The sequence below is a fragment of the Urocitellus parryii genome, chromosome 8, assembly GCF_045843805.1.
Source record: "Urocitellus parryii isolate mUroPar1 chromosome 8, mUroPar1.hap1, whole genome shotgun sequence".
NCBI classification, from domain to species: domain Eukaryota; kingdom Metazoa; phylum Chordata; class Mammalia; order Rodentia; family Sciuridae; genus Urocitellus; species Urocitellus parryii.
In genome coordinates this window covers 120,089,364-120,116,214 of record NC_135538.1, presented here as the reverse complement: position 1 = coordinate 120,116,214, position 26,851 = coordinate 120,089,364, and the positions used below count along the sequence as shown (strand labels likewise).

The 26,851-nt window shown below is 47.1% G+C and overlaps 1 pseudogene; it reads right to left on the bottom strand.

Moving 5' to 3' along the window:
- LOC144256457 (phosphatidylinositol-3,5-bisphosphate 3-phosphatase MTMR3-like) overlaps window positions 1-26,586 on the bottom strand; it is a 109,800-nt pseudogene extending 83,214 nt beyond the window's left edge.
- Window positions 26,587-26,851: the final 265 nt, after the last annotated feature.

Below are 26,851 nucleotides of genomic sequence, written 5' to 3'. Positions count from 1 at the left end.
TATCACTGAGCCACAACCCCAGCCCTGCAGGCCTAACTCTTACAAGAAAAAGAAACCTAGCCTTTACAACAAAAAGGAGCTCAAAGAACAATGAGTGCTCTGGAAATTTTGTTGACTTCTTAAAATAAGCTCTTCTTGATTAGGAGAGAGACTTGTGTGTTACAATTAAGGTGGGAGTCTTTTGGAAACTACAGCATTATCAATCCCTTTGATGCTCATTATTTAATCCTCTAAGTCAAAGGGCATTATTATCTTCTTGGGTTAAAGCTTTATATAATGTAATATCATAGTTGTTGTTTCTCTTTTTTAAAAAAGAAACCTGCTTCTATGGTAGAACCACTAGTTTTAATGAAAAGAGGAAACAAACATGGAAGCAATAAACAAGTTCATAGCACAATCCATGCTATGTCAATTAAGCTTTTGAATCCACCAAGAAAAGGAAACCATCCTCCAAATAGTGAGCTTGGATCTCAACTGCAATGCCCTTTCAGGATTGAACAGGTACATGTGTTTGTTTTCTGATATTATTAACTATGTGTTTGATTGTTATCAGTCCTAGAGTCAAGACAAAACAAAGGACTCTGTATATGACCGAAGTAAGGGGTGGCAATGACAGTATAAGAGCTGTATTAAAGAGTGAAACAGTCCATTTTCCTTTTGGTTAGTATATCTTTCACCTTGTACATCCAACCCAGAGTGGCTGAAGTAGGGCTGATGTTTCCTCAAGCTTTGGGCACATTCAGACTAGTCAGCTTCCAGAGTGACTTGAGCAGGCTTGGTGTCCTTTGGATCTTTGAGTTTCTCTGGTGTTTCCTTCTTCCTGATGCTCAGCTTAAGGGGTACAAATTAAGGAGGGAAAGCTGCAAAAGAATGTATGTAAGAATAAGAGATTTTATTTTCAGGAGGTTCCAAAGCAGGCTAAAAGGAACAAGGTATTACATAATGTATATCTCTGCATATGTACATACATGCATAGACATATTTGGTGACACTCTAAAAATTAGAGTAAGGGATTGTAGATAGTGCTCTATGTGGGGGTGTGACAAGAGGTGGGGGATATCCCAGGAGGCTTGAACTATGTAGATTTAACTCAATGTAACTTTAAACAAATTTGAAAACAGCCTATAATTTCACAAGCCTGACCCAACATTGGCTTATGATCTTCCATATATTATTATTTCATCTAAAAAATGAAGGAAATTCAACTGCCTGCTCACAGGTCAGTTGCCTTCCAAAGGTGCACCTCTAAGTGGGTTGACTTTAATCTCAGAATATATTTCTGCATGGAAATCATGTCAAATGCCTTTTTGGCTCCCAAAGTTTAGGTACTGCTCAACAGCTTAATTTTACCCCTGGCTTATCCTCCTCACCAACTTTACTTTACCAGATGCAAACCCAAGTTTGTACCTAGTTCTGCACCCTGGTCAAGGTCACCCAGTTAAGAGGGATTTAAAACCAGCTCTACCCAATCTGAAGTCTTTACTTCTCCTCACACTACCACTTAGCCAGACAAACTTGCTCACTTCTATTTTTCCTTTCTTGATAATCTCTTGGAAGAAGCCAGTGTTAGGCTAAATTTGGTAGATCTAGGAGGGTATTTTCCCAATAGGCTATTTTTCCTACAAGTCCAGGTATGGCCATTCTGGCTGTCCCCAGCCTGCTGCAATGTACTGGGGTCTCACACCACTGCCCAGAGACCCTGTGCCTAGATGACCCTATGTCAAGGACACAGAGTCTCCTCAGGGAAGAGTGGAGGAGTAGGGGAAGGAGACACCATGGAAAGTTCAGGAGAAAGGACCAGAAGGTTCTTCCAGGGCTAGACTCCCAGAGCAGCCAGAGAACCCTCTCTATCTTGCCCTACAGGATCAGGTCTAGACCTGGCCAGCAGCTCCCAGGCTCTAACCCCACCCTCTCACCAGTGAGCTGGACCCACCTAGCCCCACCCACTGCCTGCTGTGAGGACTGCAGCCTTTATTTAGAGTGCTCACTTGTTTATTTGGATGAGTTCCCTGAGTTAGAGGCACAACTCCTCAAGGGTCCTAAGGACTGGTGGCTGGTCCTGGGGTGACAAAAGGCAGGCAGCATGCAGTGGAACTTGGTGAGGTGACTGTAATGGAGAATGATCAGTTTCCCAGCTCTTATACATCTTGAGCAGAGAAGCATCCTTGGGGTCAATTCACTGCAATGGAACCATCATGAAATGGTGGCATATGGTGGCAAGAGCAACATCCAGCTGTTTTGGGCATAGGGCATCAGTCGTCAAAAGTCAGGAGTTCAGTATTGCTGTGAGGTGGGGGTGACTGTGGCAGTGTCAGCATGCAGCTGTGATTTGGGAGTTCCTTCCTTCCTACTCATGGTAGCAGAGACAGTGGAAGAATCCAGAAACAGTGGTTGTAACAACAGATGCATCCAGCCATGAGTGTTTTCATCTGCCATAGTGACAAGGGTCTGGCTGCAGTTGCAACGAAGTTGGCCCCAATACTGAGTGATACTGTCTAGTATCCATGTTAAAGTCTGGTGGCAGCAGGGTGGAGCTCCAGAGTCTGGCAGGGGCGGGGGCAACATGCAGGTGCATCAGGGGTCCAGCCTCAGTATACGGGTCTATACGGGTCGGGCACCAGGTGTGGGGTAAAGTACAATGACATTGGGGCCTTGGTGGGCAGTGTTGGAGTCCATCTGGAGTTTGGAAGTTTGAGTGCTGCACAATGGTGGTGGCACCATAAGAGTTCAGAAGCAGGGGCAGCAACAACAGGCAATATCCAGCAGTGAGAATCTTCATCTAGCAGAAGTAACTGGGGTCCAGCTGCAGGACACTGAAGGTGGCATCCAGTGGCCATGTGGGGAGTCTGGTTGGCTGCAGCGAAGAGCTCCAGGCAGGCATGGCAGGAAGGGCATGAAACAGTGGGCTTCAGAGTGATAAGATAACCAGTAGATGGGATGTCCTCTGTGGTGGAGGCTCCAGGCCCTGGTCTTGCACCTGGTCGACTGGCCTGCTCAGGAAGAAGAATGCGGGAGGCGGTTGTACCCAGGCAGCTGCCCAGGACCTTATGCTTCCCACAACTGCCATGTCTCACTCTGGCCATGAGCCCACTGTGTGTCTGCTGACCCCATCGCCTGATATAGCCTCTCTACTGAGGAACTAGGCTGTCTGCTAGGTTAGGGTGGTCTTGGGAGAGAACCTCACCATCCCCAGCCACATCCTGCATGGACTGTTGGTGCAGAAAGCAGAGGTCCTAGGATATCTTCACCCCCAAAGTGCATTTCTGTGGCTGGGGGTGGCAGAAGACCAAGGCAGAGAACTCATTACCCTTGAACTCCCACTGACACCTGTGCCATCCATCCTTGTCCCACCCCAGGGATGCACTTGGAGGATGAGGATTTTCTAGGCCCCCCCCACCTCCCACCTCTGCACTCTGCTACCACAGCCCAGGGGAGATGTAGCTGGGGAGGGTGGGTGCCTTCTCCCAAGGCTGCCCCAGCTGGCAGCAGGCCTACTCATCCCTCAGAGGCTGCAACTCAGGGAGGGGCAGGGTGAACTCAAGGATTAGGTGAGCAGCCTGGTGGACTCAAGGCCAATGCCAGGCATTGCTGGAATGGGCAGCATAAGGTCCTCAGCAGGTATCTGGGTACCACAGGCTCCTGCGCTCTGCTTTGTGGGCAGGCAGACCCTACCAGGAGCAATACCAGTTGCCTGGAGGAGCCACTGCAGAGGCCATCATAGCCTCCAGTCACCCTCTGACTCTGAGGCCTGCTGTCCCAAGCTGTCACCATCACCACTAACAGAGCTCCACACTGAAGCCACTGGAGTCCCCACAGGGCCACCAGTGATGCCGCAGCCACCATCACTGCACTGGGACCAGACTCCTGCCACTACCAGAGGATGAGAATGCAACTCTCTGGATGCCTGGCTTGACGTTGCCACCTACAGACTCCTCAGTTGCCTTTGCCACCACTGCCATAACTGAACTTCAGACACCAATACCTCCACAGATTCCAAACGCCAAGGCTTCACTGCCCAGGCTCCTTCCCATGGCTGTCCTCCAAGCCTGAGGCCAATTCTCCATCCTGCCACTGATACATCTGGGCTCCTCAAACTGCCTTAAGACACCTAGGCTTGCTGTTTGACATTCTCCCCACAGATGGATGTCCCTGCTACAGGATTCTGACACTGCTCCTGGTCACTGGGAATGTCCAATGTGAAACCCTGCTGTGGAATGCTGAGTTTGGCTTCTATATGCTTCAGTCCCAGAAACCAGACTTCTTTCACAGCCACTAGATGCTTTTGCAGGTGCCACCTGTACCTCCAGGCTTGGGAAGGGTTCAGCACATGCCCTTCCATGCCTGCTGCCTGTTCATATCTGTCAGGGGAATTAACCATTGATTGGGTTAAAGCTCTCAGAACTGAATCATTTCACTGATAATTCTTGTATTGGCTCACCCATGAGCTTCTGAGGACACCTACTACCTAAAGCACAACACATCTTCATCGAATAGCTAAGCAAGACCTTCTAGATGACTTGCAAGAGCTTCTACATCGGCACTTGTTTCTTTGCCTTGCACTTTTATTTTATGGAGAGGGGCCTCTTGCCAAAAACATAATGGACCAAACTCTGGCACCTTCAAACTTCTTCTGCAGCTTTCTCACTTCTCTTGTCAGTATAACAATCTAAAGTGGTGGCCTTATCTGGATTTGGCTTCATCTTCATAGAACGTGGGGTGTTCTTCTTTTCTTCAGAATATAAAAAGTTTTTCCAGATCAGGAATAAGGCATTTTTTGCCTTCTAGTCATTTACATATGCCTTGGAGCAGCACTTTAATTTCCTTCTTGAACATTTCCTTTGCATTCTCAGTGTGACAAAGTAGTGTAAGATGCACAGCTTTTTATTTGAAGCGCAAAACGTAAAGACTCTTCCTTTTATTTAAACAGTACAGACCATTACTGAGTCATTAATGGTTCTAACTTCAATATTGTGTCTTGAAGATTAAGAGGATGGTGAGCCATGATCTGTGGAGCAATAAGAATGTACATATTAAGGTTTTTATCTCATATGAGTGGGATTTGTAGTGCCACATGACAGTTAAAATAGATCATAGTATGAGTTATAATGGCCTAAAAATCTTCAACACTCATTAGTCAGTCCCTTCTGCTCCATAACTGGGGCATCTATCTCACCTCCTCCTGAATGGCCTGTTTGTATTCTCTCTCACAGCACCTATGAGCTCTACATGGGCTCCATCAGCAGCTAAGCAGTACTGGTTGTGGCACAGCCTGGTGAATGGATTAAGCACTTCTAGGTCAACATAAAAGAATGCCACTAAAAATACTTACAATGCCATAATAATTAGCATCACAAAAAATAAAATAGAAAAGGCAAAAGATTTATACGATCTGAAGAGAAATAAAATAGATGGTGGGGCCAATTTGGAAAGCATATGGAGATTCCTTGGAAAGCTGGGAATGGAACCACCATTTGACCCAGCTATTCCCCTTCTCAGTCTATTCCCTAAAGACCTAAAAAGAGCATACTACAGGGACACTGCTACATCGATGTTCATAGCAGCACAATTCACAATAGCAAGACTGTGGAACCAACCCAGATGCCCTTCAATAGACGAATGGATAAAAAAAATATGTGGCATTTATACACAATGGAGTATTACTCTGCATTAAAAAATGACAAAATCATAGAATTTGCAGGGAAATGGATGGCATTAGAGCAGATTATGCTAAGTGAAGCTAGCCAATCCCTAAAAAACAAATGCCAAATGTCTTCTTTGATATAAGGAGAGTAACTAAGAACAGAGTAGGGACAAAGAGCATGAGAAGAAGATTAACATTGAACAGGGATGAGAGGTTGGAGGGAAAGGAAGAGAGAAGGGAAATTGCATGGAAATGGAAGGAGACCCTCAGGGTTATACAAAATTACATACAAGAGGAAGTGAGGGGAAAGGGAAAAAATACAAGGGGGAGAAATGAATTACAGTAGAAGGGGTAGAGAGAGAAGAGGGGAGGGGAGGGGAAAGGAGGGGGGATAGTAGAGGATAGGAAAGGCAGCAGAATACAACAGACACTAGTATGGCAATATGTAAATCAATGGATGTGTAACCAATGTGATTCTGCAATCTGTATACGGGGTAAAAATGGGAGTTCATAACCCACTTGAATCAAAGTGTGAAGTATGATATATCAAGAACTATGTAATGTTTTGAACAACCAACAATAAAAATTTTAAAAATAAAATAAAATAGATAATCTCAGAGGGGAGGGGAAGGATAGCTGTGCTGAAGGTTCTGGCACTGGGTAATGCTCAGGAGCTCACATGTGGGAGATGCCTTTGAAAAGTTTAGAACTAGGGAAGTGAGGATGCATTCTAGGAGATGTGGAGGGCTATGGCCTAATAGTTTCTTGACCTCCTGCCTCTATTGTATTGGACCCTGAATTTATATTGCTGCCAGGAAAGGTGGTTCTCTTTCAGAGGATGGGATGGCAGCTTGGAGCACCATATGTACCATACATATATACCAAGTGGAAGATAATGTTCAATATCCACTGACTTGCTTATTGGCAGCTAAGCCTCCTCCTCTTCTTGAAGGTTCAGTGGCCACTGGTGGCTCCATATCTTCCTGTGTGGTCAATGCTGGTGTAGGACCAACCTCTGATTTTGAGGGCTATTTCTCCTCCTTCACAGGGAATGTGATGATATGCTCCCCCAAATGTAAGCAAGTAAATTGGGCCACAGCTGCTGGAGGCAATTATATCACTTGATATGGTGCTAGAGCTGCAGGAGAAAACACCCAACATGACTGACTTTCCTTGGGCCTTTCTCAATTCACACTAGAACCCTGCCTCTGAGAATAGTCCTGGCCCTCCTCCACAATTGGCCATCTTCCCAGACTAGGTTCCACCAGCTGAAGGATGTCAGAGTTGTGTGTCTTGGGAACATATGGCAGATCCCAGGGGCACCAGCTGAGATTCCTCTGCACACACCTTCAGTCATCCACCCCAGACCCCATCATCAGAGAGCTCAGACTTACAGGATCTGTGTTCTTCAGCTGGGGAAGGACATGGAAGTTCCCCTCTGATTCAGGCATAATGATCAACAGGAAGGCCCTGAGAAGCTTCAGGTTGTCCAAGTCTTAGGACCTCAAAAATATTCTGGATAGAGGTACAGCTGCATTTTCATGATGGAGCAGAGGGTGCTGTGGAATGTGCAGTGAAACAGGGAGTCATGATGGACAGGGCCTCTCTTTTAACTGGAACCTCCCAAGGTCCCTGCATCATGGGTTCCCAAAGAGTAGCCAGGCAAGTCCATGCACCAAATCAAAAGGGCAACCTGTGAGGCACATGTGTGGGTAAGGGGCGCCCCACACTTGCTCTCTGGTCTCTGTACAGAAAAGTAGTGGCAACCTGGGTTTGGATTGGCTGTGTTGGAAAGGGATCCACACCGGGCTTGGCTCTGAGGCCCCAACCACTACTCTGTTCCTTTGGTGCCCAGAATCCAATGCAGAACAATATGTTCTTTCTACAGGGTAAACCCCAGAGTTGAGTCCTCTGCGGGAAATCACACAGGGTGGAAATTGGGATTTGCCCAGCCATCATTTATAAGAGCTCCCCAAGAAACAGGAGCCCTCCTGACTGGCCCAAAGAACACCCCCTTCTTTCCTTGAAGCTACTCCTCACAAACATCTGGCTGCAGGTTTCTATACCTAGAGATGGCGAGGAGGCTGACACCTCTAACATCCTGTGCCCCTCATCTGCCAAGATGGCTGGTGGGCTTGACTAACTTCCTGACAATACTGGAACTCCAGGAGGACTAGAAGGTTTGTCTGCATTGATTCCTAAATAATAGGCCAAATGATGGCCCATGGTGGTGCTACACATGCATTTGAGTGATGACTGAGCCAAACGACCTACTGCCTAGCTATTCAGGGCCAGGACCCTATTCGTTTCTCTCCAGGTGTCCCTATTCTGGCTACATTCTGGTTGGAATGCTCCCAGATGCAATCCACAGACTCCTTCCTAAATGTGGAAATTGTTTTTCCTGAAGCCTCAGAGTAGTGAGGCCTGAGGCAGAGAACTTTCTCACAGGGAGGGGATATGCCCACAGGGTAAGGCCAGAGCTATAGGCTGCCTATAGTTACACAGAACCAGACCTGAGGCAGACACTCTTGGGGCTCATCCTACTCGGTTTTCTAAACATCCAGGCAGGATGCTCCTCTGAAAACACTACTTTCCCCAGAGCTGACTGAGTTCCCAGAATTCCCAGCACCAAGCAGGAGATGGCCATGTGCCAGGACTTGGAAGCAATACACATCTTTTACACAGCAGCTCCAGCACCTTCTGAGGAATGTCCAAATTTTGGGAGGAATACAGTACCTTTCAAGAACTGAAGACAGTAGCTGCTGCATAGTAAGTGTGCATACATTTGTTTTAGTAGCACCTCCTACCACTGTGTTTCTGGCCCATGCTCATGGATATGGTTTCTTCAACTCTTCATGGTAACTCAATGTGATGGGTATATCCCCCTCTAGAGATGAGGAAAATGAGTCATGGTCAGATGAAATGACTTGCCACAGAATACTCAGCTACAAGTGCCGGGGTGGGAATTCAAATCCAGGCTGTCCCACACCAAGTCTGGAAGAGTGTACCGTTATTCACTCATTCAACAAACCCCTATGGGTGCCTCCTGGAAGTGAGTGCTTCCTGGGTGAGCCCAAAGATTCATAGCACCCATGCAATGTAGGTGTCACTTTTACCATTCCCAAGTTTCCAATGATGCTGCTGACCTAGGAAGGCAAGGCCCATCAGGCCTGTGAGGAGACTGCACTTTGCATCAGTGAAGCTCCACATGGATTCAGGTTGCTCTGTCCTGATGGCCAACGCACCTGCTTCCTCAGATCACAGCCAGTAAACATCATGGTCATGGCCAAAGGTGGATTCATGTCATTCTACAACTGTCCATTCCCACAGAATGTGCATCATCAAGAGGAAAGATTAAGGTTAGCTCCAGACTCTAGGTGACAATGATGTGGGTTTCTGAACTGGAACAAATGTGCCTCTCTGGTGGGTAGTGATAGTGACAGAGGCAGAGGCTGGGCAGGGATGGGAGCATTTGGGAAATCTCTGTTCTTCCCCTCAATTTTGAGCTTAAAAATTCTCTACAAAGTTATCAAGTAAAAAACAAGAGGAGGAAGAAGTGTGCTTTGTCACTCTGCACTGGGAGAGGCTGAGGGCAGGCAACCAGAGCTTGGGGCAAACAGACCCAGCACCTCCTTCCCAACCTGCCTCTCTCCAAGCTCAGCATAGCATGGTCTTCAAGGGGCTTTGGGGTCTTTATAGAGAAGCTGTCTGATGGTGACAGCTCAGAAACCCTGCCTGACACCTCCTCAGAAAGCCTTGAGGGGAGACTCAGATTTAGGGTGGCCCACCTCTCCCTCTCTGTCCCTGGGCTGTCCCTACTTATCTCCATTCCACCCCTGCTCCCTCAGAGGCTGCCAGCTGCTTGCTGCCTTGCACCTTTGAGCTGCCCTTCCCACTTCTTGGCTCAGCAGCTCCTGTCCATCAATAAGCTCTCAGCACTCATGACACTTCCTCTGAGAAGCCCATTCTGACTGCCACCTAGGAACACCCTGACCCTCTGTCTCCTCTGTTTCCTCAACCATTTCTGAATTCATCCTATTTCTTCATCAGTTTACTTGTCCTCGCTCGGTCTCTCCTTCTAGACTGTGGGCTCCAAGAGGGTAGGGGCCTTCCTTGTGTTCACTGTTGTCTCCACAGCTCACCCAGGATTGAAAAGGAGGGCTTGGAAGCTGGGGAAAAGTCATAGGGTGAGGATATAATGAGAAGTGGGTCAGCTGCAACCTGAGGGAGGGCCCTCACCATTCCCTGCCATCCTGGCCCCCTGATCTTGGCCTGCCAGCATTCAGATCTGTGAGAAATCAGTTTCTGATGTTTCAAAGCCACACAGTTGATGGTCGAAGTTACAACTGCCTCCACTGATTAAGACCTGGGCAATCTGAACCAGGCTCTGGTACTACACTCTGGATACTTGGAGGTACCCAGGAAAGCTGGTTGGTGTCTGTTTGTACAATATCAGGGATTGCACACATGATCCAGTGGACACCTGGCAAATAGTCAGCCTGCAGGCAGCACTTAAGACCAAAGACAGGCACAGGGGCAAAATCAGCCACCTCTATTGCAAGGGGCTGTTTTCTAAATGCAGCTGCTCTCACCCCTTCAGTGGGGACATCTGTGGCTTGCCTGCTTGGCTTTCATCTCCCTGTCTCATCATTTACCCTTGAATATTTTGGGTGACTCTTTCTTCCTCTCACACAATGATTCAGCCCCTCCAGGCTTGAGCACTGAGATCAATCCATCCCACCATGATGGGCAGGAAGAAGCAGTGACCCAGGCTGGCCCATGACTTTCACTATCATCATTAGGACACTGTCTTTTCCTCCAATGCCAAACTAGAAGATTGTGTCTCTAAAGCTGCTTGGCAACATGCCACCACCCCCAGAGACAGGGTGGGCAAAGAAGGCAGTGTCAGGAGATGGAGAGAGGCAGTGTCCTGATGATGACACTGCAACCTCTGGATAAAGCTGTGCCTGAATCTGTTGTGTTCAGCCCATGATTCCCAAACATGTGAATCAAAGCAATCCACTTGTCAGCCTTTCTTTCTCCTGTAAAGTTATGCTTGTTTACTTATTGATCTAGCTAACATTGTTAGGGTTCATCCAATTTGAAAGGTGGACCACTTTGCTGCTTCATAGCTGTCTGGCCTTGGCTCAAGTCCTTAAACCCTCAGAGCTTCAACTTCCTTGCTAATAAAGAGGAGTTGCTACTTTCACCTACACAAGAGGAAGTCAGCCTTGAAGATTATATGAGACAAGGCAAAGCACTTAGGATTGATGTTTGATGAACTGAAGATTCTATAATTCTAGTCTACTAATTAAGCATAATTGACTGAAGAATAACTACAGGGAATGATTTCAAAGACCCAAGTATCACTGAGTGTCTGACTCCTAGGGCCTCAGCTATCTGATTTTTCAATGTTGCCTTAGTATAGCAGCAACTGTTGCATTCCATAGAACACCCACAATCTGAGCTCCTAAATCATCAGGAACAGAAAAAGCATAAAAATATGTATCTTCCATCTTCTCATATCACTAAAAGAAAATCACGGTGACCCATCTGAATTTACAACTCTGAAACCCCTCACCCAAGGGCTCAGGGCAACTCCATGGCAGGATCAGGAGGCTCCCCCCAAAGAGCTTATCCCTTTGGACATCAAGAAATGCCCCTTGCATTCAACATATAGCACAGCTCTGGGGCCTGCAGCACCCCTACCAAGGGCTTATCCAGGTGATCAAGCTCATGCTCTGAGAGCATCTGCAAAGTCATCTGTAAGCAGAAGGCAGAAACTGACCCCCTGCAGCTGAGTCCATCTTGCTCCCACTGGAGTGAGCGAAGCAGTCCTTCCTGCATACAGATGGCACCAGTAGGACAGGTCAGCAACACTGCTGCACAAGGGAAAAGAGACTGTCATTCCAGAGGTTCAGGTGCTACTCAATGGGCAGGACCACAATTTGAACCCAGGACTGTCTGATTCCAAACTCTGGCCCTTTGCCAACTCCAACTCACACTCCCAGCATAGGTCAAAACCACCTGTGGGCTGTTGGTTGCAGCTGCAGAGCAATGTAAAGCATGGATTACAGCCAGATCCCTGGGTGAACCACTCACTGGCTCTGTGACCTTAGGCAAGATACCTGCCATGTCCTTGTCCCAGTTTTCTAATGCACCAGTGAAGGTGTGTTGTTCACTCCACAGAGCATGGGGGTGGTTAAATGAGATTGTCTATTGAACAGCTAGGTATCATATGGCAATTTTTTGTTTTGTTTGTTTGTTTTTATGCCTTTATTTACTCAGGATGTCTTTAACTGAATCCTGGGTTTCCTGGAGGGAAGCAAGCCTTATCAGCTGCTGTTTTATTATATCTTAAGTACAACCTTGGCAAATTCCAGGGAGGACCAGTCACAGAGCGTGGTGCCAGCTGGTGGCTAGAACCTAGGGCTCACCAGAGGTGGTGGTCAGCTCTAGAACCTCCTGTGCTTAGAAAGCAGGAACAGGGGGATGTGAGCAGGGACTTTTTAGGAATCACATGGTTGTTAGGGACAGAGGCCTGGGAACAAGGCTCAGGCCATGTCCTCTTGCATCAGGTGTCTGAAGCCTTAGCAATTTTGCAGGCCCCTGGGGGTGACAAAAGTGCCCTTTCCTACTTGTTAACCCATGACAAAATCCTCGCCCAAGCTACTACAGCACCTCATGAGGCTTCTGCAGGGAGACCCAACAGCATGGCACAGGAGACACAAGCAAACAAGAAAGCCAGGCCCCTCTTGCCACTCTCACTATTGATAACCAGGAAGATCAAGGCTACCAGACACCCAACACTATCCAAAGCTCCCAGGAGCTGTGCTGCCAGAGTCCTGAAACAGCCTCAAAACACATCATATGGGTGGGACTGCATTATTCATGAGAAGTTCTGCCCCCATGAGCCTACACACAGGCTCAACTGAGTCAATCCTACAGGATTCAAGGGACCCAGAAATGTCCTTCTTGGAAGTTCTGTGCCCATTCAATGAACAAGGATTCTGCCACCCTTACTCTGAATGCTGAAAAGTGGAGGCTGAGCCTGGGGTTCCCAGCCCAGAGGCAAAATTCTGCAAAGAATAGGCCGAAGATTCCTCTTTGGCCTGACACCCTAGTGACCGTGCTTCCTTCCTACTGGTCCCTGATACTTCCATGTTCCTCCTCTGGTCCAAACTCCCCCAGGGCTCCCATCTTACCCAGGGTAAGGGCCAAAGACCTCAGCAGCCATGAGACTCTGCAAGGTGGACCCTGTTCTTTCTCTGACCGCATCATCACTCTCCTTCACTCTGCTCTGGTTTCATTGGCCACCTTCCTACTCTGTCTTCCCAGCTCAAGATCTTGCAGGTGTTGATAATTCTGCCAGGAACACCCTTCCTGAACAAGTGTATGTCCTCCCTTCCTTCAACGCTCTGCTCAATCATTATCCCCTCAGCGAGGCCAAGCTGACCACCACCTCTGGTGAGCCCTTTCCCTGTCTTTCTGACCTTCATTTCTGCCATGGAACTTACTATTTATCTACCTGTCCTCAGACTGGATTGTACTCTCAATGAAAGCATGTGAGTAAGTGCTCAATTTGCATCTGCACAGGGAGGGGAGCCTCAGTAGTGCTCAGTTCGTCTACCACATGATGCCACCCCTAACACACACACACACACACACACACACACACACACACACACAGACCAGGCTGGCCCAAAATGTCTACACCATGCAAGATCTCGAGCTGACAGCTCACAAGATGCAAACATGGCTGCAAAAGGGTGCCAGGCTGAGCAATGGTGGGGGGTGACAAGAGAAGGGCAAATCTCACACACACATACACACACACACACACAAATCATAGCCTTATTTATTCATATATACTCATGCATTACACTAAACAAACTCACAAAAACAGTTCACACCAATTCACATGCAATGTCTGGAAATGCACTTGGACATCTGCAGACAGATGCACATACATTCTCATACTCACACACTGCAGCCCAAAATCCACACATATGCATACCACACACACACACACACACACACACACACACACACACAGCCGTGTGTTTACCCATGCACACTCAGTCCAGACCTGCAGATGCCATCCTCAGCCCCGCCACTATAAATGTTCCCTACCTCTACAGGGAACTCAGAGGTGACTAGCTATAAATCCAGAGGCTGGACTAATCTCCACCATGGCCCAAGGGACAGTAAATGGGCAGCAGGGTAGCAGAAGTCTGTTTGTCATTCTCCTGTGTAAGGTGGTTAAGATGATGGGACACTGCCTGCCAATGGAGCAGTCCACACACCTGAGACCCCCAAGAAGTGGCCTCTGACTCCTGGTGGTGGTGGCTCTGGGTACTGCGACTGTGTGTGTGCAGGAGGGAGTCTTTTTGTCCCCAAACTGAACCTCTCCTTTGCTGAACGCTGGGCCCTCTTTGGCAGGCCCACTCAACATGGTCCTTTCCAAACAGGCCTACCTGTCCCCAGGAGCTTGTCTCTCCTTTAAGGCCCCCTCACTGAGACCCACACAACTGTTCCTGCACAACAGGGGGTCCCAACCAGACACCTCAAGGTATGCCCCCAACCTGGAGGATCTTCACACTGCATCCAACCCTGCACACAGCTTAAAGACACCACAGGGACCCCATACATCCAGCCCCAGAACCCTAAACACATGGTCACCCCTCCAGGCCTCCAGAGGTAGATGCTCATCCTGGGTGTGCCTGCCTACAGTGTGGCAGCTCCTGTTACCAGGGAGCACCCCTCTAAGAACCATTGGCCCCCACCCAAGTTGGCTGTGCCTTCCCAGATGTGTGGCCTGCACCTACCTTCTTCCTCAAGGTCACCAGCAGCTTCAATACTCTACAACAGCTTCTGCCTTATGCTAGGTCTTCATCTCTAGGGGACAAGCCGGTGGGCATGGGTGACCACATGGTAGGAGCATCCAGGGCTGTCCACTCCCCAGCCCACCTTGACCTTCCTTACCTGAGGGAGCAGCAGCCATGGCTCTCACAGCGTCCTCTGAACAGAAAGGGATGGGGGACCCTTGGGAATATGTGCCTGGTAAGGGCAGTGTGTTTGGTGTGCTACAACTCAGGTGGGCATGGGTAGAGCCAGGGACTGCCAAGTTCTGAACTCAGAGCCAGGTGCCTCCCACTACAGTTGGAGGGCACCATCACCTAAGATCAGCTTGGAAAGTGTTGGGAAATTTTCCTGGAGACCAAAGCCTTCCTCAGGATCTGAGGATCTCCTCACCTGATCCACGCTGCCCTCACATGGACTCATACCAGCATCACAGAGCAATGGTGCAGTAGCTTAACCACAAGAGGCCTCTGCTTCCTGCGGTGTCACTTCAGCACCCTCTACTGAGGAAGTCGACAGCGTGCACTGTGTAAATGGGAAATGGTGTAAAAGCCAGGCTATGGTGGAGGAGCAAACACTGAAGGAAGGAAGGAAATAAAATTGGAGCCAACATTAATGAACTTCACAACAAACATAACAACACTAAGGACCAATGAAACAGTTATTTCTTTAAAAAGGTAAACAAGATTGAAAAGCCCCCATGCTAAAATAACCAAGAAAAAAGCAGAGAAAAGCCAAGTTTATAAAATTAGAGATTAAAAAGGTGAAATCACCATAGATATCACAGAAATCCAGCGGATCATTAGAGACTATTTTGAAAACTTGTACTCCAATACATTGGAAAACCTAGAAGAAATGAATACATTTCTAGATAAATAGGATCTCCCAAAACTGAATCCAGAGCAAAAGAAAACCAAAACAGACCAAGGACTTGTAATGAGATGGAAGGCTTTTCATTACTGTCTTTAACAAAGAAAAACTCAGGGCTGGATGGACTCCCAGCTGAAGTCTACCAAAAATCTTTGAAGAAGAAGTGATGCCAAAACTCCTCAAATTACTTCATGAAATACAAAGGGATGGAACACATTCCACATTTATAAAGCCAACATTGCACACATACCCAAACCAGATAAGGACACATCAAGGAAAAAAAACCTACACATCAACATCCCCAAAGAACTTAGATGCACAAATATTGGATGTACGTTTTCTCTGATATGCAAAAAAATAAAGAACAAAAAGGAAAAGGAATGTGGGAAAGATGAGTAGAGAAAAGGGAGCAAGAAGTAGGGGTAGGGGAACTGAGCCATATTGCATCAGTAAAAATATGGGGAAAATGATAAAGATTTCCAGGAAGTCTTGATACTAACCCCAACAACTGAGACAACCAGTCATTAAGGAAATGGAACAGCTCTCAAAAACTGAGAGGTATCTCATTTCACATAAAACCACTGTTTGCTTGTTTTTGGGGGTGGGGAGAGAGGGGACTTGTCAATTAGCCTACCCTTTAATATAGAAAAAATGCCACAAGATATTTATTTGATGACATCGGAGGAAGCCCTAAAAGAAGCTCCAACACAAGTCTTCACAGGTGTCAGCTTTCTGAGCAGGCAACATGGCTCTCAGTAAATTAAGTGTCCTGGTAGAAATGTAAAGTGATCCAAATCAAGCTAAAGGAGAGCTGGAATCCTAGAGGTGATGACCCAACCAAGAGCTGCTCCTGGATACTACATTCCCCCACCCCCACTTTGGGTAGTAGTTATGACCGTTTAATTTTTTCTCATGAAATTTATAAAATAGGTGCAGAATAACCATCTTAGTGTATTCTACTGTGATTAAGTTTTTTGTTCACACAGAAAACACTCTACTACCATCCCAATTCCAGAAAGTGGGAAGAGGTACTCAGGGGGCACTCTTCCTCTGTCAAAGTAGAATGACACCAATGCCTCAAGAATATGTTACACCCTTGAAGTAATATTTCCCTAGGTTAAAAAAAAGTGAGTTTTCTTTTGTTGTTCTTCCTGGCCCAGGTGTTCTGATGCCAGGCCTGCACTCTCTTTTAAGATGTTTGTGATGGTGATTGGCCCAAGACTCACAAACTGCAGAAAGGATCAAAATGAAGAGGCCACCTCAGAAAGGGAAAAGTGTGGACAGTGGGTCCCCTAGTGGATGTGACAGATGATTCAGACCCTTCAAGACCAAGGAAGTGGGTGACAGGTGGCAGCTTGTACAGCAAGTGTGAGTCTTCCCTTTACACTTACAGTGGGGGCAAGAGATCAGGGGCCAGCATCCCTTCAACTCAAGAAATATTTTGAATAGGCCAGAAAAGGGGATACTTTATTTTGCAAGAATGCATCTATAGGCCAAGGCACACGGTCTCCTTTGGGGTGATGGTTGCATTCCACATCTTTAGGGAGCCCAATCTACTCTGTGGAGAGTCCCACAAAAGTCATGTAGGGCACCAATACATGAGGTGGATGTCTCACCCATTCAGCTTCTCCTGCCAGTAGCCATCTGGCTCCATTACCTACTCCATTGCCTTTGTCTGGAGTGGTGTCGAATCCTTCTCTTTCTAGAAGAGACATATTTTCTCTTCTCAGCCTTGATTTTTAACATCTCAGGACTCTCCTGGTTAGAAGGGGGAAGGAGGCATTTTCGGTTGAGCATGGCAGCATTCCCCCCTGATCTGAGTAGGTTAGGAGACTGCTGCCAGGTACTTTGAATGGCTGCCTGAATTTTCCAAGTTAGTCAGTGTTCAGCAGAGGGAGCCCTCTGAAGTCCCAGCCATCTACCTGATGATGGAGATCAGAAACTGAGAGCCCAATCTGTAACCAGGTGGAAAGGAATCTGACCTGGATTGAGGGAGGGATAGAGAAGGTCAAGAGGAACAGTAATTGAACACATGAAAGCTTGGTATGTTCCATCTGGGGCTTGTCTCCTGAACAGACATGTGAGATTTGTAGAGAGGTTGTCAGCTAACCAGGGACTGTGGATTCTCAGGATGAGCAGGACAATCATCTTCTGGTGGTGTCCTTCCTCTTCAGATGTGGTGAATGAGGGTTAGAAATGTGTGAGTGCGTGGTTAGGAGAAATTCATGAGGGCCTGTCCACTTATCCATGAGTTGCACTTCTGATCTCTGGCTTTTCTATGTCTTAAGTAGGATTGAGTCTCCTGCCTACAATGTATGAGAAGGGTCCTGAGGAGAGGGTGTTGTCCTAGAAAAAAGAAATTCCTGCATGGAGGTCAGAATTAGTTTCGGCAGCTGTAAAGAATATTGAGTGCTGTCTTCATATTTTCAAAACGGAGAATGCATTCTTCTTAGTGAGGTCTGAATGATCTCATAAGGGTTCAACTGCAGCCCCATTCTGGGGACAGACAGGATGTGGAGCTGGGCAGTAGGTAATATCATTTCCCCTATCAATCTAGTTTCCTGACATAATCAGTCTTCAGTGATTTTATGACACACACCATGGAATTGACTGTGTTCTTTGCCTTGTTCATCCATTGAAGGAATTTCACAGACACAAATAGTGAAAGTGTGAGGGCAAAGTGTCAGATTATACAAAAACAATATAAAGAAAGCAGAACTCCTTCATGGGTGGGGTCCCAAGGGAGGGTTGCCAATGAGTGGCAATTGTCTCGGGTTTTATAAGGATCTAAGGGTTAAGAAAATAAGCCTCCAGCCCACTCTTGGTAAGGCATTCAGGGACAATGTGCACTTCATGTGCCATTTCTTCCCCTCATGTTAAGGTCACTGTGTTGAAGTTTATCCCTTTTTAACAGATGTCTCACCCTTTGTTTGAAGCTCAGCCTTGCATCTGTGGTCTTTGTATTCTGTTCCACTGTCGTCTTTCTGTTAGGAGAAACTTGACCTTGGTGAGTGCGAATCTCCTATCTGCCTACCCATCTCTTTCCCTACCTACATTTTAGGGTGTGAGTCATATTTTGTGTGTTCCATGTTGATTGAGACTTCAGGCATCACACAGTCTCCAAAGAACTCCTCAAGATTTGCTCAACTGGTGAATTACTTTGGAGACAAAGGTGAGAACATAATTACATTGAACGAGTCACCTATACTCGAGTCACCTATACCTGGGGAAGCTGTCTCCCAATAGTTACCCTCAAGGTACTTCTGAGCCCCTTTCCATTCAATTTTCTACCAGTCTTGGACATTTAGGTGAAGTTCATTGCCAATATTCAAAACAATATGGCCCTCAAATTGGGCCCACTATTTTTGGCAGCTCTTTCATTTTCAGTCTCTTTTGGACACAGAATTGGCATCTGAGTCACATTTTTTTTCTGTCATAAGCATTCCAATTCCTCAGAAGAGCTGCCTGGATAATTGCATACACATATCTGTTCCAAAATGAGATTTTAAGGGACAAAACCAATGTCCTTCAGTGCTCAAGAAAACCTCTTCTAGTGGTAGGCACTTCCCTACCAATTGCAGGAGGAAGTAGAGAGGGATGACCCACAGACCCTTCTGTCTACATCACACCACAGGAACACCAGAGGCTCCCCACTCTCTTGACAGAGCACTCCACTACTTCACGCTGTGGAACTCAATGCCCAGGGTCAATCCTCACTAGTCACAGCTAGAGATGCAACAAGGAATAGAGGCAATGGAGTGCATCTGGAGTGAAATGCAACACCACACACCAAACCATCCTTAGCCGACTGCACCAGGAGAAGGCAAATGATAAGAATGGATCCAAAACAAATGTGAGACACAACTGGGCATGGCAGTGCCTGCCTTTAATCCCAGAAGATGGGAGGCTGAGGTAGGAGGATTGAAATTTCAAATCCAGCCTCTGTAACATAGTGATGCCCTGTTCAAATCAGTGATAGCTTCTCTCAAAATGAAAATGAAAAAAAGTGGCTGGCTCAGTGCTTAAGCTCCTCTGTGTTCAATCCTAGATTAAAAATATATATATATATATATATATATATATATATATATATATATATATATATATATATATATATATATCAGAGACACATCCATCTCATCGGCAGGGCAAATTTAGCACAAATACAAGAAATTTCACAATACAAGGAAACCTGACACCTCCTACATTCTATAACTTTCTTGGCACTGATGCCAAATATTTGAACTTGCCAGACAAACTAAGCAAAACATTAATCTTTTAAAAATATCAATGGAATCTGAGAGAATTCAGCTGAAAGATTGAAGGGGTTTAAGGCAGAACATGAACCCAGAGAGAGAATGTTTGAAAAAGAACCAGACTTAATCAATGAGTCACAATGACTGCCAGAAGGAACTTTGATTTGAAACCCTCACTGAATTGGACAATTTTTGTTGCTGGACAGGAAAATGGGCAAAAAACATTCAGGCTTTTTGAGATATGATCCTGTCCTTCCCTCTCCTCTCTGCTCTGTCCTCCTCTCTGTTCTATCTGTTCTCCTGATCCAGTCTTCCTTGCTAGGAAAATCCCAAACTCCTTCCCATTGTTCTTCAACCTCTCTTTCCACATCCTCAGAACCACCCGAGCTGCTCTCAGCCCTACCTTACCTGTCTTCCCCCTCCCAATACACACCAATCTGCTCCTGCCACCCCTCTTACCCCTCCACCCCTCCTCCTGCCAGCACAGCTCCTCCTCCCTCGATCCATACAACTCCCTCTTCTCCTGCAGCCAAGGCTCCTCTGCCCACCTCTTCTACTGACACAACCTTTCCCCTCCCCCTCCATCCCTCTCACCCCCCTCCTTCCTCTTCTCCTGAAGCCATGATTACTTCCACCCACTCACCCCTCTTTTCTCCTGTCAGTGCCCACACCCACTCCCACCAGACCCTCTTACCAGATAACCCAAAGTTCCTTTGTCCCTTCATGGAAGTGGCTCATGCTGAAGGGATTGTCCAAGTACATGTCCCATTCTCACTTCAAGATCTTTCCCAGATTGAAGAGCACCTTGGGTCCTTCTCTGCTGACATTTCTACTTATATTTCAAAATGCCAATACCTCTCCCAGACTTATGATCTTATCTGGCATGACATATCTGTTGTTCTGTCCTCCATCCTTACCTCCATGAGTGAGCCCACATCTAGCAGACTCAGTCAACCTATGATATCAGAAAAAAAGCTCAAACAAGCTGAGGAGGGCCCTCAGAACCCTATCCAATATCTGGTAAAAATGGCCTTTAAAGTTTATAATGTCAAGGAGGAGTCAGCTGAACTAGCGAGGTAGGCTCAATTACAGAAAAATGTAACACTTCAAACCCAGGCCTTACCAGAGCCCTGAGGCCTACAGCTCAAGCAAGAGCTCCATGGAGGTTCCATCATTCCTCTATACCAGGTACTTGCTTCAAATGTGGATGCAAAGGTCACTGAAATCACCAATGCCCAAAGCCACACCCTCCTTCCAGGCCATGCCCTATCTGTAAGCACACAGAACATTTGAAGAGTGACTGCCCCATGGTTGGCCCTTCCTTGTTGCCTCTACATCAGAGTATGACCAGTTAGGTGGTATCTTCTCTTAAACTATTGGGGTTCACAGAAGACTGAAGAAGCCCAGACTTGAGGACCTCCATTACACTCACGGAGCCCAGGATAACAGTTCAGGTAGTGGTTAAGTCCACAACCATCCTTGTGGACACAGGGGCTACCTATTCGGTCTTGCCTGCCCACTCTGGGCCTGTGTTTTCTTCCAAGAACTCAGTTATGGAGATTGAAGGCAAACCCTCCTCCCCAAACTGAACTGCTCAGCTGACCTGTGCCCTGAAGGGACACCCATTCACAAACTCTTTTCTAGTCATTCCATTCTGTCAGATTCCTCTCCTAGGCAGAGATGTTCTCAAATTACTAAGAGCCACTGTCCAAAATACATCCAGAGAATACTACCACCCATGTCCTTCTGCCTCTAATCTTTACCTCTCTAATAACCAGACAGTATCTACTGTGCCATCATCCCCTGATCTAGTTGATCTCCAGGACTGGGACATCTTCAAGCGGGTCATAGTCTCCCACCACCAGCCAGTACATATTTAGCTGAAACTGCAAACTAAACTTCCTTTATGTCCCCATTTTCCCATCTCCAAAGCCTATAGGGAGCAATTTAAACCCATTATAGACTGCTTACTTGCCCAGGGACCCTGCTTTCCTACTGAATCCCCCTGCAACACTCCCATATTGCCAGGATGCAAACCCTCAGGAGCCTCACTTAGTCCAGAATCTTCTCCTAATGAATGAGACAGGTATTCCCATCCACCTGGTGGTTCCCAACCCTGACACTCTTCTTTCTCATGTCCCCCCTTTGAGCACTCACTGGATCTTAAAGATGCCTTCTTTAATAGTGTCCCTCCATCCTGACTCTTAATAGCTCTTTGCCTTCACATGGGAAGGTATCGTCAGCTGACATGGACAGTCCTACCCCAAGGCTTCAGGGACAGTCCCTATCTCTTTGGGCAAGGCTTGGCATGGGATCTAACTGCTTGTGACTTAGGGGGCAGCACACTCTTACAATATGTGAATGACCTTCTATGCGGTTCATCATTCAAGGCTTGTGAACTCACACTGCTCAGCTCCTCAATTTCCTGGGGTCCCTGGACTATTGGGCCTCTCCAGCCAAAGCCCAGCTTACTACCTCTTCAGTTAATTATTTAGGTACACTTCTCACTTTAACCTCTAAAAGCCTCACATCAGACAGAATTCAAGCTCTCCATGACCTACAACCACCCAAAACAGTGGAATACATCCTCTCTTTCCTGGGTCTGGCAGACTTTTTCAGGCATTGGGTTCCCCACTTTGCACTTCTTACCAACCCCTTATACAAGGCCACTAAGGAGACCCCTAATTGGACCCTCACCTCCCCTAAGCTAGTAGCCAATTCCTTTTACAAGCTCAGGAATGCTCTTACATATTCTTACACTCTCTCTCTCTCTCTTCGTAAACCTAAACACCCTTTCCACCTCATTATGGATGAAAGACAGGGTATCACCACTGGCCTCCTAGCTCAGCCAACTGCACCCTTGTATAAGCCGATGGGATACCTCTTCAAGCAGCTTCACTCTATTGTTCATGATGACTACTGAGAAACGTTATAAAATTTTATGTTCTCCTGAGAAGTCAACTTAAATATATCTCTAAAAGACAACAAAGAGAGCCTAACTTATTTAAAGTTTAAAAATGTTTTGCCTCTTTCCCTTAAGAGGGAATTAAAGGCTCTCTTACCTTGTCTGTTTCATGTTTCATATATAATGATAAATTACGTTCACTAATTAATATTAATTTAAAAATTATGCATAATTTTTTATAAAACAATATTCAAGTAAAAAATTAAGATTAGTTTCAAAATCAAAACATCTTGCCTAAGATTGAACAAGTGGCCACCATACCTAAATTAAAATTCTTTCATATCATTCCAAGTTAAGACAATTATTCAAGTTTATTTAAAATTAAATTCAGAAGACAGGCTTTTGTTATAAAGATTACTATATTCCTAAAGTAAACAAAAACACTATATATAAATAGGTAAATGTTTCAAATTATAAAAGTTATATTCCTTAATTTATAACTAGTATGAAATTAAATCTTTTACTCTTATTAGTTTTATATTGTATTATCCTTACAAGTTTTAAAACTATTATCTCATAAAGCCTTATGCAAGTACAAATTTTAATGTAACAACTGAAGGTAATTTATAATAATAAGGTGATTACTTATAAGACAAACAAGTTGTAATTCTGTATTTTAGTATCTATACTGGCCCCAGTTTATACTTTTATTGCTTAGCCCATTAGTAGAGACAAAGGAGAATCAGAAGACTCATAAAAACAAACAAAACAACAAAAATCTAGGCCTCCTTTTGCTGTGGTGCCCTCTTTAGTTCGACAGCATGGACTTTAACAATCCTCCCTTGCATCACAGGTCATTCTTGCTAATTTTCCTGGCCAAATAAAAATATGTATTGTCACTTCTTGCTGTTTAAATACTTGTACAGTGCTAGGCCATTCTCTAAAGCTAATGGTGGTCCAGTTTATATCAACTTTTTTCTACAATTTTAAAAATAAAAAGGGGGAAACAAAATCCCATATAACCTCACTAAATCTCACAATTATTTTGAAAAGTTTCAAAATTGTGATATTAAAAGTCTCACTCCTGCTGAGTGACACATGGAACTTCACTGGGGTGGATGCCCTGGTCAAATTGAGTGCCCTCACAAGTCTTCAAGGGTTACACCATGCCAGACTCACCATCCTATAGTGGAGGTGATACGATGCCCAGTGGCCCCATGGAGTGGAGGCAGGGCCAGCTGAGGCCCAGCTGAGGGCAGTGGAGGACTGTTGGGATCTAGGCAGTGTCAGTCCTTAAAGAAGTTAGTATCATCCTATCTGGGTAGGGGGGCTGAAGGTGTTAAAGCCCAAGTGTGTTCTTAGGGCTTTGTTGCGCTTCTTGTTTCTCCACGTGGGCTGATGACCATGGCTCCAAAAGCAGAGATCAGATCTGGGAGCCAGTCTGGGCTCCCAGGGCTCATTGATGGGTTATGGGTGGATGTCAAAGTAGAGGTTGATTTTGAGGGTGTGGTGCTGGATCCCCCAGGAGAGCTTAAGCCTTTCTGTGTGGGCAGGTTTTGGGGGATGGCAGTAACTGTGGCCACACCAGAGGTTGCTTTCCCTGGTGTGTGTCTTGCTTTCTGTCCCTTGGTCCCCATGGTGGTGCTCTGGCTAGGGGCACAGGAGGTGTTGTGTTCTAACTGCGCCCCATGTTGCTGCCTGTTGCTTGGGGTACCTTCTCTTTTGGAGGAGATACACAAGGCCTCAAAAGCTATAATGAGGTCTGGGAGCATGTCATGGCTTCCAGATCCTCTCGATGTCATTGGGACCAAAGGGTAACTAGAGGTACCCTTACTGGCTGTGCTGCTTGTCCCGAAAGGTGAGCTTAGGTGTTTCTGGGTGGGCAGGCTTTGAGGGATGGCAGTCAGAGTAGGAACATGAGTGTTTCCTTGCCCCTTTGTTCCCTTTTCTGTGTGTTTCCCCAGTGCCACGGTGGTACTCTGGCTAGGGGCACTGGAGGTGTTCTGTGCCCCATATTGCTGCCTGTTGCTTGGGGTACTTCCTCTTTGGGAGGAGATACACAAGGCCCCAAAAGCTGTAATGAGTTCAGGGAGCAAGTCTTGGCTCCCTGATCCTCTTGATGTCATTGGGACCAAAGAGAATCTAGAGATACCCTTTGTAGTGCTTGTCTCCTGAGGTGAGTTTTGGTGTTTCTGGGTGAGCAGGCTTTGAGGGATGGCACTCAGGGTAGAAATTCTACTGTTTTCTTGCCCCTTTTTACCCTCTTTTGTGTTTTTCCTGGGTGCCATGGTGGTACTCTGACTAGGGGCACTGGAGGTTTTCCATTCCAACCTTGCCCCATGCTGCTGCCTGTTGCTTGGGGATTCTCCTCTTTGGGAGGAGCTACACCAGGCCCCAAAGGCTGACATCATTTCAGGGAGCAAGTCTGGGCTCTCAGATCTCCTTGATGTCACAGGGGCCATAGGGAGACTAGAGATACCCTTTTCAGTGGTAGTACTTGTCCCCTGAGGTGAGCTTAGGTGTTTCTGGGTGGGCAGGCTTTGAGGGATGGCACTCGGGGTAGGAACTCCACTCTTTCCTTGCTCTTTTTTACCCTCTTTTGTGTGCTTTTTGGGTGCCATGGTGGTACTCTGGCTAGGGGCACTGGAGAGGTTCTGTTCCAAACTTGCCCCATGTTGCTGCCTGGTGCTTGGGGTTTCTCCTCTTTGGGAGGAGCTACACCAGGCCCCAAAGGCTGACATGAGCTCAGGAAACAAGTCTGGGCTCTCTGATCTCCTTGATGTCCCAGGGACTGAAGGCAAACTAGAGATACCCTTTTCAGTGGGAGTGCTTGTCCCCTGAGGTAAGCTTTGACGTTTCTGGGTGGGCAGGCTTTGAGGAAGGGCACTCGGGGTAGGAACTCCACTCTTTCCTTGCCCTTTTTTACCCTTTTCTGTGTGTTTTCTGGGTGCCATGGTGGTGCTCTGGCTAGGGGCACTGGAGGTGTTCTTTTCCAACATTGCTCCTTGTTGCTGTCTGTTGCTTGGGGTTTCTCCTCTTTGGGAGGAGCTACACCAGGCCCCAAAGGCTGACATGAGCTCAGGAAGCAAGTCTGGGCTCTCGGATCTCCTTGATGTCCCAGGGACTGAAGGCAAACTAGAAATACGCTTTGTAGTACTTGTCCTTTGAGGTGAGCTTTGGTGTTTCTGGATGGGCAGACTTTGAGGAATGGCACTCGGGGTAGGAACTCCACTCTTTCCCTGCCCTTTTTTACCCTTTTCTGTGTGTTTTCTGGGTGCCATGGTGGTGCTCTGGCTAGGGGCAGTGTAGGTGTCATTTCCCAAACTTGCCGGACAGTGCTCTCTAGTTTTGGGGGTTTCTCTACTTTCTGAGCTTGATATTTTCTTGCATGATGTCTGACCCAAGGACAAGTCTCTCCTCCCAGCTGCCTTTGAGGACACTGAATGTGTCTGGGTGCTGCCACAAGGACCCACAGTGGAGTTTCTCTGTTTGTGAGACCCAAGGGTTGAGTAGTTTAGGCTGCCCAAAGTTGTTGGGCCCACAGTCAAGGGTGGCATCGGAGCTGCCCCTGGACCTGGAGCTCCCACGTGTCCAAGCTGATGACAGCTGACAAAGCTAGGGGCTCCAGGCTTCATCCCACCAGGAACCCCAGAACTTGGTGGGACGGTGGCTCCAGGGGTGAGAGGCTGCTTACCCTGTGGAATGTGTCCTCGCACCCTTGGAGCTGGAGAGCTGGAGCTTGCTACAGGTGAGGGCCTGTGAGTACAGTAGGGCTTTGGGCCCTGGTGAGAGCGCCGGAAACTCCTACGCAAGGTGGAGGGAGGCCCCAGATGTGGGGACTGTGAAGGCAGAGTGGTGTTCACGGGTGTGACCCCAAAGGGGGCCACTGGCTGTGCAGCCAAGCCTGCCAATGTGCTGAGAGAGGGCTTGGGTGGAAGGGCCAAAGCAGCAGTTGGCAGGCTGGGGGAGAGCGGTCCTGTAGGATTGGTGATGGGAGGATGGCTCTGGGAAGAGACAGCAGAGCTGACCCACACTGGGGTGTGGGACACCATGGTTGTGCTGCTGGGGGGATGGGGAAAGGTCTGGCTGAGGCCCACTGATGGCAGAGGCCTGGCCCCTCCCAGTGGAGAGGGGACCCCCCCGTGGGCTTGTGGGGCCATGGCACAGCTGTTCCCAATGGCCTGGGTCTCACCCATCAGATGACGGTTGATGCGCTGCAGAGCTTTCTTCTTCTCCCTGTCTAGGTCCTCAGCAGTCACTGGACAGGCCAGTAAGAGGTGGTGGCAGCTTCAGAGGTTCCCATCGGCGGCATTGCAG